We start from the raw sequence: 19,277 nt of genomic DNA, 5'->3' as shown, positions 1-19,277 counted from the left end.
ATTATAGTATTGTTTTTTTTAATCAATTTTTTATTGTTATTTCCCCAACACAATTTTTTTTCCACTGTACAGCATGGGGACCCAGTTACACATACATGTATACATACTTTTTTCTCCCATTGTCATGCTCTGTTGTAAGTATCTAGACATAGTTCTCAGTGCTACACAGCAGGATCTCATTGTTAATCCATTCCAAAAGCAATAGTTTGCACCCATTAACCCTAAGATCCCAATCCCTCCCACTCCCTCCTCCTCCTCCCCCCAGGCAACCACACCTTAGAAATCTATACATAGAACTACCATATAACCCAGCAATCCCATGATTTTCTTTTCTGTGGAAAGGTTCATTTGTGCTGTGTATTAGATACCAGATACAAGTGATATCATATGGTATTTGTCTTTCTTTTTCTGACTTGCTTCACTCAGGATGAGAGTCTTTAATTCCATCCATGTTGCTACAAATGGCATTATTTCATTCTTTTTTTATGTCTGGGTAGTATTCCATTGTGTATATATACCACATCTTCCTGATCCAATCATCTGTTGATGGGCATTTGGGTTGTTTCCATGTCTTGGCTATTATGAATAGAGGTGCAGTGAACATGAGGGTGCATGTGTCTTTTTTAAGGAAAGTTTTGTCTGGATATATGCCCAAGAGTGGGATTGCTGGGTCATATGGTAGTTCTGTGTATAGATTTCTAAGGTACCTCCCTACTGTTCTCCATAGTGGTTGTACCAGCTTCCATTCCCACCAACAGTGCAAGAGGGTTCCCTTTACTCCACACCCCTGCCAGCATTTGTTATTTGTGGCCTTATTAATGATGGCCATTCTGACTGGTGTGAGGTGGTATCTCATGGTAGTTTTGATTTGCATTTCTCTAATAATCAGGGATGTTGAGCATTTTTTCATGTGCTTATTGGCCATCTGTACATCTTCTTTGGAAAAATGTCTATTCAGGTCTTTTGCCCATTTTCCATTGGGTTGTTGGTTTTTTTGCTGTTGTGTTGTAGAAGTTGCTTATATATTCTAGAGATTAAGCCCTTGTCAGTTGCATCATTTGAAACCGTTTTCTCCCCTTCTGTAAATTGTCTTTTTGTTTTCTTTTTGGTTTCCTTTGTTGTGCAAAAATAGTATTGTTAACAAGAGAAAAAACTTTGGAAAGCAACCTAATTTTATATGATCAATGCAGATTGTAGTATATTTTTATATAGTAGAGAGCTATAGTTTAATGGATAATGTTGAGAAGTTAAGCCAGCTTGCTGAAGGATAGGTACAGTTTGATAGTATATTACATGAAGTTTATAGACATAGAAAACTGTAGTGCAAATGATAATGTGACAGCCTTGAAGAAGAGGAAGATTTTCTCTAGACACATTTTTCAAGTCCTAAGTTGATGTCAGTTTGGACTATCATCCTTTGCAGGACAAGAAGTGTGCACTCAGATCTTCTGTTGCGAGGAACCTAGTTGATTGATGGCCCCAACTGCCATCCTTCAGGACCCACTATTATGTTTGTACTGGGGCCATACTTCCCAGGGGCTTGTCCCAATACTTGACCATGGAATATGGCAGGGTTGTGAGATAGAGTCACACAGAACTGCTTGAGGGGTGACTTTGACGACATACCATCAGCCAAGCCAAAATTTCCTAGTGCTTCACTGCCATTAGAAATTCTTCTACCGAATCCTCTTTCCTTCTCCTTCACCTTTCATAGTTGTCAGACCTGCACTGTGGCCTTAAAGCTCTCTTTGACTCCTGCTTTCTCCCCTTTATCCTTTGCAGGTACTTCCCCCAATAAATTTCTCATGTAGTAGCCAATGCTGTGTTGGCATCTACCTTTCAGGAGACTTTAACTCATACCTGCATACCTCTACCCAGTATCTTGTAGTCACATCAGCACTTTTTTCCTAGTACTTCCCTGTGCTCATACCTAAAACCACTCTCCTTTGTTTATTCAGTATTTCACATAGGCTGAAAGAAACCAACTATGTGATGTGCAGTTTTTGTAGACTTGCCTCTACTTATAGTTTGTTTTTCCTTGAATTTCCATAGCAGCATGCCCTGAGAATTCTCTGGTGGTGAAGTGGTCCATTGAGCCTGGGAAATGATAGCAGCCAATCAAGGCATCTATATCAAGCAAGTTACCATTGTGGGCACTAGACCTTAGTGCTGTTGGGAATCTTTGGAAGCATCAGAATTATGCCTCCAGAGGGTTAAGGAAGCCCGAGTATTTATATATAATCCCTTCATTCATTGGTTGAGGGTTGCTTCTTGGTGGAGACAGGGGATAGGAGTGTTTCCTAATTCTTACAAACTACTGTGCAGGTAGAGAAAAATGGGTCCCAACAGCCAGATGAAGCCCTGATGCAAAGAAATGAGGGTGCTGAAAGTTGGAAATAGGGCCAGCATCACTGAAAAGAGGTAGGAGATGTGAGTAGGGTGTTGACAGAGTCAGTTACAGTGTTAAAATGAGTTGTGCACTTTGAATAACATGGAGGGGGAAGATTTGTACTATAATTGGGAGTTTTATAACTGTTTCTTAGCTCTTCAGAAATAAAACCTTCCTTATATAACTCACAAGGCTATTACTTTTTGCATCTCATGTGTGTTTGTAGAAATGGAACATACATGGTGAGTGGATATTTACTCTACAGAAGAATTGTATTTTAACTCAGTGGGAAGCCTTGATTATTTCACATCTATCTTGAATCCAGTTCCCAGGGTGGGGTGAGGGATGTTTTTGAATTAGGAAACATACATACATGCCTATAAAGACAGTTCCATCAGTTCTCTGTAACAGAGTTCTCCTAGTCTTTGTGTAAAGTTTACTGAACTCATAGTAACAGCATTTGTTAATAACATCATGAGTGCTTCTGATGTTGTGGGACTCTCTTCTAAGTGCTTAGCTACATACAAAGCATATTTAAATCCCACAGTAACTTTGTGAGGTGGGAACTATTACCATTCCTGTTTTCCAGATGAGGATTCTAAAACAGAGGGATTGAGTAATTTTCCTATGGTTATAAAGTAGTAAATGATTGAACCTGGATTTTTTTTTTTAAAAGAATATAGTTGATTTTACAGTCAGTTTCTGCTGTACAGCATAGTGACCCAGTCATACACATGTATACATTCTTTTTCTCATACTCTCTTCCATCATGTTCTATCCCAAGAGATTGGATATAGTTCCATGTGCTGTACAGTGGGACTGCATTGTTATCCATTCTAAATGTAATGATTTGCATCTACCAACCCCAAATTCCCCATCCAACTCACTTCCTTCCCCCTCTCCCTTGGCAACCACAAGTCTGTTCTCTATGTCTGTGAGTCTGTTTCTGTTTGATAGATTCATTTGTGCCATATTTTAATTTCCACATATAAGCAATATCATATGGTATTTGTCTTTCTCTTTCTGACTTACTTCACTTAGTATGAGAATCTCTTGGATTGAAAGAATCACTATTGTCAAAATGACTATGCTACCCAAGGCAATCTACAGATTCAGTGCAATCCTTATCAAATTACTAGTGACGTTCATTCTTTATAGAACCAGAACAAAATATTTTAAAATTTGTATGGAAACACAAAAGACCCCGAATAGCAAAAGCAGTATTGAAAAAGAAGAACGGAACTGGAGGAATCGGATATCCTGACTTCAGACTATACTACAAAGCTACAGTAATCAAAGCAGTACTGGGACAGAAACGGAAATACAGATCAATGGTACAGGATAAACACAAGCACCTATGGTCAAGTAATCTATGACAAAGGATGAGAGAACCTACAGTGGAGGAAAGATAGTCTCTTCAATAAGTGGTGCTGGGAAAACTACACAGATATATGTCAAAGAATGAAATTAGAACATTCTGTAGGAGTTCCCATTGTGGCTCAGTGGTAAAGAACCCAGCTAGTATCCATGAGGACACAGGTTCAATCCATGGTCTTGCTCAGTGGGTTGAAGATCCTCTGGTATTGCCATGAGCTATGGTGTTGGTCACAGATTGTGGCTTACATTTGGTGTTGCAGTGGCTGATGGCGTAGGCTAGCAGCTGCAGCACTGATTCGACCCCTAGCGGGGAACTTCCATATGCCATGGGTGAGGCCCTAAAAAGACCCAAAAAAAATTTCTCTAACACCATACACAAATATGAACTCAAAATGAACCTAGATTTTACTCAGGGACTTTGGCTTCAGTGCTGTGGTCCTGACCATTTTGTCAATAATAGTAATAGCAATAATATTAATAAAACACAGTAACCCTGAGTTCTTTCTTTATCTGAGACACTTTGCTAAGTGCTGATGGTGTTATCTAGATGTTATTAGCCCCATTTTATAGATAAGGGAATGGAGACATAGCTAATAAATGTCAGAATGAGCTTCTAACTCATAGAGTCTGGTCCCAAGTTCTCTTAATTACTTAAGTTCATTTTCTTGAAGTATAGCATCATTACATAACAACTTGGAGGAAAAGCATGATGGAAATCAAAGACCATAATGTTGCCTTTTAGGACATTTGTCAAATGGAGTTGATTATTGATGTGATTTTTCCTATGGTTCAGTATTGCTGTCTGGGTTTTTGATTTATCTTATTAGTGTCTTCCAAGAATCATTCCTATAGAGGGCAGCAGAGATACAGCAGTGAGTTTTCTGTGTAACCTACATTTTTAAGGAAGTGTGAAGAAAATTGGATTTAGGTGAGCTTTGTTATGTAATTTTCTTCTGCTTTATGTAGTGACTCCTATGCAAGTATAGGCTAATAGGTTTAATAAATATCAGATAACCCTAGTGAGGTTTGAGCTTTTGGTGAAGGTGCGTAAGAGAAGCTGGCTGGCATAAACAAGATCTGAAAGTAGTTCATGTAGGATTTGTTTTTTGTTTTTTGCTTTTTTTGCTTTTTCAGGGCCACACCAGTGGCATATGGAGGTTCCCAGGCTACAGGCCCAATTGGAGCTACAGATGCCTGCCTACACCACAGCCACAGCAACACCAGATCCAAGCCGTGTCTGCCACCTACACCACAGCTCACAGCAACACCAGATCCCCAACCCACTGAGCGAGCGAGGCCAGGGATTGGACCTGCATCCTCATGGATGCTAGTCCGATTCATTTATGCTGTGCCACAGCGGGAACTCTCTAGTTCATGCAGTTTTAAAGGGAAAACAAATGTGATTTTCAAATTTGAAATATGGATTCATTGTTATAAAACAGATGTGTTCCTTGGTACAACATTGTAAATCAATTATACTTTAATTTTTTTTTTTTTTTTTTTTTTTTGTCTTTTGTCTTTTTGTTGTTGTTGTTGCTGCTATTTCTTGGGCCGCTCCCGCGGCATATGGAGGTTCCCAGGCTAGGGGTTGAATCGGAGCTGTAGCCACCGGCCTACGCCAGAGCCACAGCAACTCGGGATCCGAGCCGCGTCTGCAACCTACACCACAGCTCATGGCAAGGGCAGGGACCGAACCCGCAACCTCATGGTTCCTAGTCGGATTCCAATTATACTTTAATTTTAAAAAAAGGTAAAAAAACAAACAAAATAACCAGTTGTGTTTTTTGTACTCTTAACAGTAGGGGCAGAACAAATAATTCAGTATGTCACAGAAGATGAAATATGGAAAAGGTTTAACAGAATTGGAATAAGCACAGTTTTATATTCTCACATAGGAGGATATTTAGAAAGTGATCAGACAAACTTAGAAAGTATTTGTAGATTGAATGAGCATATTTATAATTCTCTATTTTTATTTATTTCTATATATTCAGAAGACATTCAATTTCACTTTAGTTTTAATGATGAATTAGAATAAAATGATATGACTATGTATTAATTGTTAGTCTAAGTGCTATCCAATGTATATACATCGTTATAGAGTTGAAAGAATTTAATTATCATAATCAAAAGCACTCAGAAACCCTCTCTAAAATAAGTTTACATAGAAATTGACAAGGGAGTTCCAGTTGTGCTCAATGGAAATGAATCCGAGTAGTATCCATGGAGATACGAGTTTGATCCCTGACCTCACTCAGTGGGTTGGAGATCTGGCGTTACTGTGAGCTATGGTGTAGGTTGCAGATGTAGCTCGGATCCTGCGTTGCTGTGGGTGGCCTAGGCAGGCATCTGTAGCTCCGATTCGACCTCCAGCCTGGGAACTTCCATGTGCTATAGGTGTGGCCCTAAAAAGCAAAAAAAATGGAAAAAAAAAAAACAAAACTGACAACATTTGTAAAGGGAAATACGGAGTTTTTAGTCATGATTTTGTTTGATTATATATGAAAGATTCCATTATAGAAACATTATACTTAAGAACAACATCTATTGTCCAGTGTGTTCTCACGATAAAAAAGGTGGAGTGTTATAAGTTGTATTGAGGAGTAGATATTTTTTGGTTTTTATTTTATATTACAATTTTGTGTGTATATATCTATGGTCTATCTGTTCATGATCTCTTAATATTATAGCATATTTTGGCTTTTATTCTTTTTAATGAAGTGAGTGTGAAAGAATGTGCCAGTAGCATTAATAGCATCTGTTTCAGAACTTACATCCTTATTTATTCATATCTTTCTTAATTGGCTAAACTTTAGTTTGTGACAGAACAGGACAGGGACTTTGTCAGTTTGGGGCCAGTATAAATCTTCCTCCTCTTTCATTATCACCCTGTCATCCCATTTCCCTTCATTTTCCTCTTTCTTCTCCTTCCTTTCATTTCCCCAGTTATCTGTTTTCTGGTATAAGAAGGAATAGAATAGAAAAAGGACTACTGTAGGAATTCAGGTTACAACTATATATAAATTAAAATGTAATGATATAAGTAATCACAGTGTGACTTTTATAGTCCTCTAGTTTTCTAATTTAAAAAATTCTTAGGAGTTCCACTTTTAGTAATGACAGTAGCGTGTTTCAGATTATTTTTCTTACAAATAACAATGGCAAATTATGGACAAATAAACATTTTTGAAATATATTTATATAAAGGTATAAAAAGAATATAAAAGTGAAGGCACAGTAGATGGGCAGGCAGCTGGCAGAAACTGAAGGGGTTGTCATTTAGAAGACGAGGGTGGCCCAAACAAGGAGAGTTTTTCACTATTCTCTGCTTTTTGCCCCCATCAATGTAGTTTAAAGTGGCTAAACTTGTATAGATATCACAACACAGAGTTTGGGGTGGCTGTAGGAGCTTAAAAGTTAGAGTAGGAAGGAAGGAACCCCCAAATTATGCATCTATATCTTATAAGATATAGGAACTACACAGATTTCAATTACTTTCTACTACATGTGAGAAAGCATTATGGAGAGTGAGTATAGCCAACGGCCATTTAAGCAAAAAAGTAAATAATCTTCAGAAGAGCATAAGAGATTCCAGAGTGTAAAAAAAAAAAAAAAAGTATCACTCTAATGCCTATGTTTATACACACACAAACCCAGAAAATGTGACCTATACTTAAATGAAAGGACAGTTAATTGAGATGGACCTTAATATGACTTGTATATTGGAATTAGCCTACACTGTAGGTAGGAGTATAAATTGATGCAACCATTATGGAAAACATTATGAATCTTACTTAAAAAACTATATAAACAATATATAGTATTATATATATTTAGAAAAATATATTTTTCTGAAAAAATAGAAATACCATGTGACCTAGCAATCCTACTTCTGGGCATATATCTGGAGCAAACCATAATTTGAAAAGATATGTGCACCCCAGTGTTCATGGCAACACTGTTTACAACATCCAGGACATGGAAGCAACCTAAATGTCCATCAATGGAGGAATGTGTAAGGAAGATGTGGCACATATATACAGTGGAATATTACTCAGCCATAAAAAAGAATGAAATAAAGTCATTTGCAACATGAATAGATGTAGAGATTATCATACTAAGTGAAGTAAGTCAGACAAAGACAAATATATGATATCACTTATATGTAGAGTCTAATAAAAAATGATTCAGAAGAATTCAATTGTAAACAAGAAATAAACTCACAGATTTTGAAATCAAACTTATGGCTACTAAAGGGGAAACCATGGCAGGAGGGTTAAATTGGAAGTATGGGATTAATATACACACCACTATATATAAAATAGGTAACTAACAAAGACCTACTGTGTAGTTCAGGGAGGTCAACTCAATGTTCTGTATTAACCTATATGGGGAAAAAGGAATGGATATATGTATATGTATAACTGATTCACTTTTCTGTACACCTGAAACTAATACAACACTGTAAGTCAACTATACTCCAATAAAATTAAAAAAAAAAAAAGATTTAGCAACTGTTTTAACTCTGTTCTGGATGTAAAGGAACATATATACAGCAAAACACTCAACAGAAAAATATAAATTGGAAAAAAAAGCAAATGAAAATTCTGTAATAAAGCATACAATACTTGAAATAAAAATCTATTTAGGTGGGATTACAGAAGACTGGATAAAGATAAAAGAGTCAGTGATCTTGACAGATCAGTTGAAATTATTCAGTCTGAAAAAGTGAAAAAAGAGATTTTTAGAAAATGAAGCTAGCCTCAGTGATAGTAACACTTTTTTTGTTTTTGCTTTGATTTTTTAAGGCCACACCCACAGCATATGGAAGTTCCCAGGCTAGGAGTCGAATTGGAGCTACAGCTGCTGGCCTACACCACAGCCACAGCAACCCGGGATCCAAGCTGTGTCTGCGACGTATAACACAGCTCACAGCAACACCAGAGCCTTAACCCACTGAGTGAATTCATGGTTCAAACCTGCATCCTCATGGATGCTAGTCAGGTTTGTTACCCCTGAGCCACAATGGGAACTCCCATTTCATATTTAATGGAGTCCTAGAGATGGCGAAGAGGAAGCGTTGGGGCAAAAATTGTTGGAGAAATAATGGCTGGAAATTTCCCCAAACTGGTGAAATGCATAAACTTACGTATCCAAGAAGCTCAGTGAATTTCAAACAAGATAAATACAAGAAAATCACACTTAGTTTATATCATAGTCAAGATGTTGAAAATGACAGATAAGGAAAATCTGTCTCTTTTTTTGGCTGCACTGGCAGTATATGGAAATTCGTGGGCCAGGGATTGAACCCATGCCACAGCAGCAACGTGAGTTATAGAGTGACAATCCTGGATCTTTAACCCACTGAGCCACCATAAAGAAAATATCATTAAAGCACCCTGAGAAATGGTACAGTAACAAATGGTAACTACTTATCAGAAACAGTGCAGGCCAGCAGGCTATAGAACACCTTTATTTTATTTTATTTTTTGGTCTTTTTAGGGCTGCACCCGTGGCATATGGAAGTGCCCAGGGTAGGGGTCGAATCAGAGCTGCACCTACCAGCCTACGCCACAGCCACGGCAATGTCAGATCCAAGCCGCGTCTGCAACCTACACCATAGCTCACGGCAACGCCGGATCTTTAACCCCCTGAGCAAGGCCAGGGATCAAACCCGCAATCTCATGGTTCCTAGTTGGATTTGTTTCCACTGCACCACGATGGGAACTCTAGGTACTTATTTTAAAAGTGGTAGAATATTAGCTTTAAGTCCACCATGAAAAGTTTAAGACATATAATCCCTACAGCAAATACTCAAGAAGAAAATCATGCAAAGAGATTTAGCTAAAAAGCAACAGAGAAGTCAAAATAGGATTCTGAAATACATTCAGAGACTCTAGAACAAGGTGTAAGGGGAGGGACAGCAATATAAACAGATGAGATGAAAAGAAAACAAAAATTTAGACCTACATTAGCAATTACACTAAATGAAAGTAGATTAAGTGTTTCACTTAAAGGTAGAGATTGATAAATTGGTAAAACGCAAGACCTACTTATTTCCTTTCCACCAGAGATGCATTTTATTTTATTATTATTATTATTATTATTATTATTTTTTGTCTTTTTGTGTTTTTAGGGCCACACCTACGGCATATGGAGACTCCCAAGCTAGGGGTCTAATTGGAGCTGTAGCCGCCAGCCAGATCTGAGCCACATCTTCGACTTATACCACAGTTCATGGCAACGCTGGATCCTTAACCCACTGAGCAAGGCCAGGGATCGAACCCTCAACTTCATGGTTCCTAGTCGGATTTGTTTCTGCTGTGACACAACGGGAACTCCCAGATGCATTTTAAATGTAATGACATATGGATTTCCTGTCGTGGCTCAACAGATTAAGAACCCAGCTAGTATCCATGAGGACTCTGGTTCAGTCCCTGGCCTTGCTCAGTGGGTTAAGGATCTGGTGTTGCTCTGGCTTGTGGTGTAGGCCAGCAGCTGCAGCTCTGATTTGACCCCTAGGCCGGGAACTTCCATATGCTGCAGATGTGGCCCTCAGAAGAAAAAAAAATATAGTGACACAGATAGACTGCAAATTAATGGATGGAAAAAGATGTAGCATGCAAATAGTAAGTATAAGAAAGCTAGCGTGGTTATATTAATATTAGATGAAGTAGATTTCAAACAGTGTTACTGCAGATAAAAAGGCATTTCATAGTGATTAAAACATCAAGAAGACGTAGCAATCATAAATTTGTATATACTTAAGATCTACAATCATAGGTAGAAATTTTAGCACCACTCTATCTATAACATAGGAAATCTAGACCAAAATATCAGAACCTAGAAGATCTGAAGAATATTATAAACTACCTAGTTGACATTTGTAGGGTATCACATGTAACTAGGACATAATACTGTGAGTGTTCTGTTCATATGTATGTGATATGCATACCAAGTTAAATCGTATATTGAGTCATAAAACATCTCAATAAATTTGAAAAGATTGACACCCTGAAGAGGGGATATTCTATAACCATCACAGAATTTAAAGTATAAATTGATAATAAGATATCCAGGAAAAATCCAGATATTTGAAAATTAACATAATTCTCCCTAGTTGATGTGTAAATTGAATGCAGTTGAATTCACTAACTTTACAGGCATCTAAAGTAGGTATGACTGTCCTCATTGTATTGATTTAAGTAACTTTAAGCTTCTATTAATTGCAGAAGATCAACTCCAAACTTAATTAGGATTTTTCCACTATTTCAAGTGATAGGAACTCCACTTGATACAGATTTTTTTTTAATTCTAATTTAATTTTTTTGTGTCTTTTTATAAGGGCCACACTCGCAGCATATGGAAGTTCCCAGGCTAGGGATCAAACCAGAGCTGCATCTGCTGGCCTACACAACAGCCACAGCAACTCAGGTTCTGAGCCAAGTTTGTGACCTACACCACAGCTCATGGCAGTGATGGATCTTTAACCCACTGAGCGAGGCCAGGGATTGAAGCTGTGTCCTTATGGACACTAGTCGGGTTTGTTATTGCTGAGCCATGGCGGGAACTCCTAGCTTTTTTTTTTAATTGGGGTTATAATTGGCATATAACATTATATTAGTTTCAGATGTACACCATAATGGTTTGATATTTATATATATTGTGAAATTATCACAATATCTAGTTAATATCTGTTATCATACATACCTACAAATTTTTTTCTTACACTTATGGTTTCAGTTTTATTATAAAGGGTATGTAACTCAGGAACAGCCAAATACCAGGAAGAGATGTATAGGGGAAGTTACGATGGGGGTGTAGGTGGCATAAGGGGTAGGAGTTTCTCTTGGCCTGCTGCTCTCCCAGTGCGTGGATCTGTTCACCATTCTGGAAGCTCCCTCACACCTCATTCTGAATTACTTTTTAAAAATTTTTCATCTCTGTACATTTTTAAAAGATTGCTTTCCATTTATAGTTGTTACAAAATACTGCCTTTGTTCCTTGTGTTGTACAATGTATCCTTGAATCTGTCTTATACCCAGTAGTTTGTATCTCCCACTCCTTCCCTGTATATCGCCTCTTCTTCCCCCTTCTTATTGGTAACCATTCTCTGTATCTGTGGGTCTGCTTCTTTGCTGTATTTGCTAGTTTGTTGTATGTTTTATAGTCCACATATAAGTGATACCATTACAGTAGTTGCCTTTCTCTAACTTATTTCTCAAATCATCATGCCCTCCAAGTTCATCCATGTTGCTGCAAATGGCAAAATTTTGTTTTTAATGGCTGAGTAGTATTCCATTGTGTGTGTGTGTGTGTGTGTGTGTGTAAGCGTGCATGCGCATGCATGTTTATCGTTCATCTGTCAGTGGACACTTAGCTTGTTTCTGTGTCTTGGCAGTTGTAAATAATGCTCCGATGAACATTGCAGTACATGTATCTTTTTGAACTAGTGTTTTTGTTTTTTTATGGCTATGTACCCATGAGTGAAATTACTGGGTCATGTAGTAGTTTTATTTTTAGTTTTTTGAGAAACTTTTACACTGTTTTCTGGGAGTTCCTGTCATGGCTCAGTGGTTAATGAACCCAACTAGTATCCATGAGGATGAAGGTTCCATCTCTGACCTTGCTCAGTGGGTTAAGGATTCAGCATTGCCATGAGCTGCGGTGTAGGTCACAGATGCAGCTCAGATCTGGTGTTGCTGTGGCTGTAGTGTAGGCGGGTGCGTACAGCTCCGATTCGACCTCTAACCTGGAAACCTCCATGTGCTGTGGGTACGGCCCTAAAAAAAGACAAAAAAATAATAAGTGTAAAAACGGAGAGTAAAATAGTGGTTATCTGGGGCTGTTGGGCTGAGGGGACAGGACGGATGCCATGTAAAGGCACAAACTTGCCATTAGTTGGCAAATATGTCCTGGAGAACTAATGTACAGTGTAGTGAATATAGACAACAGTATTGTATTATAGTCATCAAACTTGCTAGGAGACTAGATATCATTCTTATCACAAAAAACAAATGATAGGTGATGTGATAGAGATGAGACTGTTGCTACAATGGCAGTCATATTACAAAATGACTGGTTAACATGTGTACATCTTAAATTTATGTCAAATATGTTTCAATAAAATTCAAATAAATAAAAACCACATATACACAGAGACACACATACATACCAAGGTTGAGGATGTCCTTTTTTTTTTTTTTTTTTTTTTTTTTTTGTCTTTTTGCTATTTCTTGGGCTGCTCCCACAGCATATGGAGGTTCCCAGGCTAGGGGTCTAATCGGAGCTGTAGCTGCCAGCCTACGCCAGAGCCACAGCAACGCGGGATCTGAGCCGCGTCTGCAACCTACACCACAGCTCACAGCAACGCTGGATCGTTAACCCACTGAGCAAGGGCAGGGACCGAACCCGCAACCTCATGGTTCCTAGTCGGATTCGTTAACCACTGTGCCACGACGGGAACTCCTGAGGATGTCCTTAACCCAAAAAAAACCTCAATTCTAGGATCCAGCATTGCCATGAGCTGTGGTGTTTTCACAAAAACTTGAACATGGAAGTTAATATTAATAGCAGCTTTGGTCATATCCTTTTCAAACTGGAATTTGCCCACGTGTCCTTCAGTAGGTAAATGGATGCACCCACATTGTGGAATACTCTCAGTAATGAAAAAAAACTATGGATCCATGCAACAATGTGTATGAATCTTAAATGCATTTTGCTAAGTGATACAAGTCAGAACCAAGTATGTTACATTTCTGTCAGGATGGAAAGCAGGTTGACAAGGTTGAGCTAAGGGATTGACTGCAAAGGAGAAATGTGAGTTTTCAAGGTGAAGGAGCTGTGCTTGGTGTTCTATGGCAGTGCACACACAATTCTGCATTTGCTACAACCTATAGAACTGTGAACCTTAAAGAGTAAATTTTGCTTTGTACACATTTAAATAAATCAGGTTGTCAGGGGAACCCAAAGTGGAATATAAACTGTGGTAAAAGATATAACCTCACTTAAGGGTTTGAGGAAGAGGGAACTAACCTAAGTAATTTTGGCTGAATACTATAAGGTTAAGAACAAACTGTATGTACACATTGTACTATATTTGATGTTTGTGTCTCACAGCTGCATGATGTAGCAATTTTGAGAATATTATATGTACTATTGTTGAGCACATAAGTAAATGCATCTCATATGCTGAGAGCTAGAGGAGAATGAAGTTACAAGTAAGCAATGGGAAATGCTAAATGAATTCCATGATGCCATATTGGAGTACAGCCTATCAGTCTGAACTTATGTACTTCATATATGTATACACACACACACACACACACATATATTTAAGAAAGAAATGTAGAAATGTATGTGTTCTCGTGCATGCATTTTCCTATCTCTGTTAACTGAGAAGGCCTAGAAGCAGTAAGCAACAAGTCAGTCTAGCACCCCAAGCCCATGGTTTTCATTACCACACTCCAGTGAAAGGAATTAGGGCTCTTTAAAAGAATGGCTGAGTCTGTGGCAGGGCAGAGAAGATGTAAGGTGAGCCTGGAACATCTTTAGTTGTTAGAAAATAAGAAAATATTCAAAAAAAGGGTTTTGGGAGGAATGTCCAAAGGTCACATTTAGTCTTTGACCAAAAGCTGGAACAGTTGGAGCTGATGATAATATTGAGTAATAACACAAAGAATAAAATAAGTGAACCAGTGGCTCCATACTGATATAGATACGTGATTGAATAAATAATTAGTAGAGAAAGAATGACTTAGAGAAGAATTTCAATAAATGTAGAGGGAATGAGGGAAATAGGAAATCATCTAGACCAGAAGAATAAGATCCACCTTTGAATGTTAAAATCAGTAGGTAAAACTTAATGAGAAACAGGATATATTTGTATGACTTTAAAATATACCCCCTTTATTGATGATACAGGTGAAAATAGTAACTGTGCATATTGAACCCTAGACATCACTCCCTTAACCAGTTATCAGTGTTACTAATAAGACATTGATGTTATGTACTCTTTGATGTGATGAACTGAGGGCACACCACCATGAAGTCCTGACCTCTATCTAATCATGAGAAAATATTACACAAGTCCACATTGAGAGACATTCTACAAAGTACCTCAACAGTACTTCTCAAAGGTGCCAACTTTGAAAGATGAGGAAAGAGGAACCATCACAGATGGGAAGAGAATCGGGAGATTATGACAGTTAAATGCCATGTGAGATCCTGGATTGGGTCCTAAAACAGAAAAATTGGAGGGATTTGACTAAAGCTTTTAGTTTAATAGTATTTGTTTCTATGTTAGTTTTTGTTTTCCCAGTTGTACCATGGTTATGTAAAAGGTTAACATTAGGGAAAGCTGAGGGAAGACCCCTTAGAAACTACATATTATTTTTGTAGCTCTTCTATATGTCTAAAATTGTATCAAAATGGAAAGTTAAAAAAATACTCCTGACATTTACAACTCTTCTTTTAATTGAAGTTGCCATTATCTTTATATTCATGTATGTTTTGTAAGCACTGCCTTCATAGATAGGTATATAGTCATAGACACACATACCCTCAAAGGTCATCTCTGTCATTTTGTGTAGGTGGGATAGTTTCTCAAGGATTATCAGGTGATCTTTACATAGAATTTTCATAATTTTTATGCCAAGGTGTAAATTGTTGAAGTGCTTTATGTAATACTGTGGAACACCATAAGAAAGTATATATCCTTCTAGAAAATGATGTATAATATAAATGATATTTTACATAACATTAATAAAATGAACAGACTTTTTATTTGTTGGTTAAGTGTCTTAGAAATACACAATAGAGATGACTTTAATTATAGCAAAATTGTAAGCCTAGACCTATTTGTAGACTCAGTTTTGGTCCATATATCCTTAGTTATCAGTTGGTGTTAAGAACGACATCACTTTACTTACCTCTTACTCGTTCTAACTAGATTAGTTTTAACATTCATGTGAGCAAATCGTAATTGAATGAAAAAAGCTTTTATTTGAAGGTAAACCATATATATTTAAATTCTTTTCCTTTGACCTCCTTGTTAATATTACTTAAAACTTATCTTAAACATAACTTGAAATAATTATGAACAGATGACTATACTTTTGAAGGGGTAAGTTTTAAAGTATAATTTTAAAAGAATCCTTAACATTTTACTGTGTTGAGAACAATCCTTTGACTATGTGGTTCGGTCTTTTTCTGGAGTCTAGGCACAACAGTGTCAGTATCAGAGTTAGAGGCTTTATATGCCTGTTTGCTTTGACCTAGACATTGAATATGTGCTGATATGAGAAATCTGAAAAAGAATTAAGGCTAAGTAAAGAATTAAGACTAAAACTTAAAGGGTTTAAGGGTGAGTAAACAAACATCTGTCGTTTCGTTGTCAATTTCTGCCGGTGTAGACTGCAGAATATTTGTTGTTTGAATCTTGTTCACTCTGAGCACTCTAGGACTTGTGTGGGTTTCCCCCAGAGTAGGAAGGATTGTAAATGCAGTAGTTCATGAGGATGAGCTACCCTAGTGTTATACCAAGGATGGCATTTCTGGAGTGGGAGAAGAGGATGGCAAAAACTAAGAGAAAAGACTAGTGTCTTTTTTTTCTCGAAGAAAGTAAATAGACTCTGCTAAATTGTGTTTTCCTTGCCTTCTCATTTGCATCTTAGCTTTGTGGATAAGTTAACGTAACCTGTATGAGAATGACATAACTTTACTACCTCTTGCCTGTTCTAACTGCATTGCGTGAGAGGACTAATCTATGGCCCACATTTTTCTCCAGGGCTCTCTGCGGAAGTGAGTCAATACATTGTTTCTGGCTTTACTTGCTGTCCCTCCCTACCGTGCCAGTGCAGGGCACATTGGAATTTTCCAGGTATATCCTTAGAGGAGGAGGTACAGGGGAGGGCCAGAGCAGGGAATCACAGTGCTGGGGACCGGGGAAGGGGGATTTTCTTGATTGTTCCAGGAAGTATTGAAAGTGAACCAGATGGAGTAGGAGTAAAAAAATTACCTGATTTAAAAATATACCAAACAGTGAAAAGTCCTTATATAAAGTATCTTTTATCATCATATTTAAAAAACTTATTTAAAATGAAAGCTGAGATTCTTTTTAGCATGAATTTCAACACCTTTTCTTGTGCTTGTGCCAAGAACACAGTGTTCTGTTAAGTCATTCAGTGACGAAGATTTCTGGCTTGCTGCCACCCAGGGTCAAGTTCATTCAGATGAGTTTCAGTGTAGGTTCTGAACTGAGTGAGAAACACTCCTCTTGTCTTGTCATGTTAGGTGGGTCTGGAGAATTAATTGTTTTAAATAAGATTATTAATACTTTTGTCTTTCAAGAATATAGTTTTTATGGCTTCATATACAAACATTGCTTTTGATGTCACCTTGCCTGCTTGTTGACTCTCCACGCCTGAATTGGTAAAATTTCACTGCTCTCTGAACCATGCCAGAGGAGAATCTAGTAGGCACTACATGCACTCTGGTGTTATGTGCTGTATTGCTTTATACCACTGAAGAAAACACACAGTAGTCAGAAAGTGCTTCTCTCAGTCACATATGCAAATTAAAGCTAGAAAAGATCAATTAGAAGTAAGAAAAAGACTGTCAAGATATATCCATCTTTAAGGCTTTTATTCATCCTTTCATGCGTTGGAATGAATGGTTCTTTCTTAGGGTCTTGGTTTTTTCCTCACTTACCATCTTTGTTTTCCAGTTACAGAAATGTATTGCCTCTGTTGTATTAAAAATGCAGTAAGTAAAAAAAAAAAAAAAAATGCAGTAAGTATGAATAAAGCTAAAGGTTGGATCAGTTTTGCCTGAAAATTATACATGTGTAAATAAATTTTTCTAAAAATACTAAATTTGCATATATGTAAATGAGCAACCATATCTTATAGCTCACTAGTTATAAGGTAAGATATGTTTTTCCCTATTCATTGCAGAAGATAACATTTTTCCCTATTCATTGCAGTGTTTAAGCTGATTAAGTTTGTGTTGATACTGATAAAAGTTTTAAAGAAGGCTTGTATTGGTGTCTGTATTAATATGTGATTTTTTTTGGCTAAAGTCCAGTAATATTTCTTTTTTTGTGATCAATCACTGTCTTATTCATTAATGCCTTTCTGGAATTTGATGCCTTGTCCTCAGCTGCTCACCAAGTACTAACAGCCTGGTCAGTTAATGGGTAACGGTCATGTTACAGGTCAGACTTGTGATGATGGGTATTTAGGTCTGGGAATCTATTTCATATCATAAAAAATAATCAAATGAAGCAAATAAGTCACAAAAGTGCTTTTATAGACTTAATATTAAGGATTTAAAACCAAACATGTTATCAAAAGCTATAATATAAACATTTCTTTGGGGTATTTTTCTGCATGGGTTATTTTGGCTGGGCTTTCAATAAAGCTTGAACAGAAGAAATTTTTTTCCCATCAAATCTTGGCAAAAATACTAATTTATCACTTTACCAAGGACCTTTGAATGATATTAAGGTTTTTTTTTTTTTTTTTTTTTTTGAGGTTCCCAGGCTAGGATTCTCATCGGAGCTACAGCTGCCGGCCTACGCCACAGCAACGCTGGATCCAAGCCACATCTGTGACCTATACCACAGCTCACGGCAATGCCAGATCCTTAACCCACTGAGCAAGGCCAGGGATGGAACCCGCAACCTCATGGTTTCTAGTCGGATTCATTTCTGCTGTGCCTGGATGGGAACTCCAATATTAAGTATTTTTAAAGTAGATTGGATATATGTAAATTTCTCAGAATGCCTTATATTGTTAAATGTTGAAAGGAATATACTGCTTACTTCCCCTTCTGCTCAAGAGGCATGCTGTAGTGTTAGTTGAAAGTTAAGGTTTGGGAATTACACCACCATAGCATTCTTCCTGCTTCCATTGTGCCCTTTGTCGTAGCTCCCAATAGTCATTGCCTTATCTGCCTTTCTCCCCAACTAGAATGAAGTTTCTTAAGGGCCAGGGTCTTCGTGAATGAGGACATTTGCTTAAGTCAGACTTCTTTCCTTTCTCTTCTTTTTTCCTTCATTTCACTTTGATTATAGGTTACATTCTTTTCGTGGTATGATGGAGCAAGATAACATTTGTTTTTCTCACCATATGATTTCTGGTTCTTTTATTCAGCTGAATTTCTAAAGTGGAAAACACAAAGAGCCTCAGACTCATTTCTAAAAATATGTGCTTTTGTTTTGTTTTTCACTTATAAGAAAGAAATATGAAATACAGAATTTGGAGTTCTGAAAAAAAATTGGGGAAGAAAATAGGAAGAGATGAGAAAGAAAGGAAAGATTTCTTATGTGCTGAAATTATAAGGTTTTAAAGCTGCTTGAAGATCAGTAAATGATGTTAGAGAGCATTAAATGTAAACATGCTTACCTGTGATTCCATGGATTTATGAGTATTTGCTCACTAAAATGTATGTGGCTTACATGTATTTTATTCTGATGGTCTCTGTTCCTTACCCCAGTAAGAATTGCTGT

General features: G+C 37.3%; 1 protein-coding gene and 1 long non-coding RNA gene across 33 annotated transcripts in view; both read left to right on the top strand.

Annotated features, from left to right (window-relative positions):
• SPIDR (scaffold protein involved in DNA repair) overlaps positions 1–19,277 on the top strand; it is a 315,912-nt gene that overhangs the window by 30,020 nt on the left and 266,615 nt on the right. The gene's annotated exons all lie outside the window — the stretch shown is intronic.
• On the top strand, positions 16,552–17,553 carry LOC146403905 (uncharacterized). Its single transcript, XR_014843881.1, has 2 exons — positions 16,552–16,646; positions 17,493–17,553. It is a non-coding gene; the product is annotated as an uncharacterized LOC146403905 (long non-coding RNA).

The sequence above is a fragment of the Sus scrofa genome, chromosome 4 (assembly GCF_054392235.1).
Source record: "Sus scrofa isolate SSC_HxYL_T2T_F1_AM1 chromosome 4, Sscrofa_HxYL_maternal_Yorkshire_Landrace_v2.0, whole genome shotgun sequence".
In the NCBI taxonomy this organism is placed as follows: Eukaryota; Metazoa; Chordata; class Mammalia; order Artiodactyla; family Suidae; genus Sus; species Sus scrofa.
Note: the sequence above shows the minus strand (reverse complement) of the source record. Positions and strands in the feature narration are given on the sequence as shown.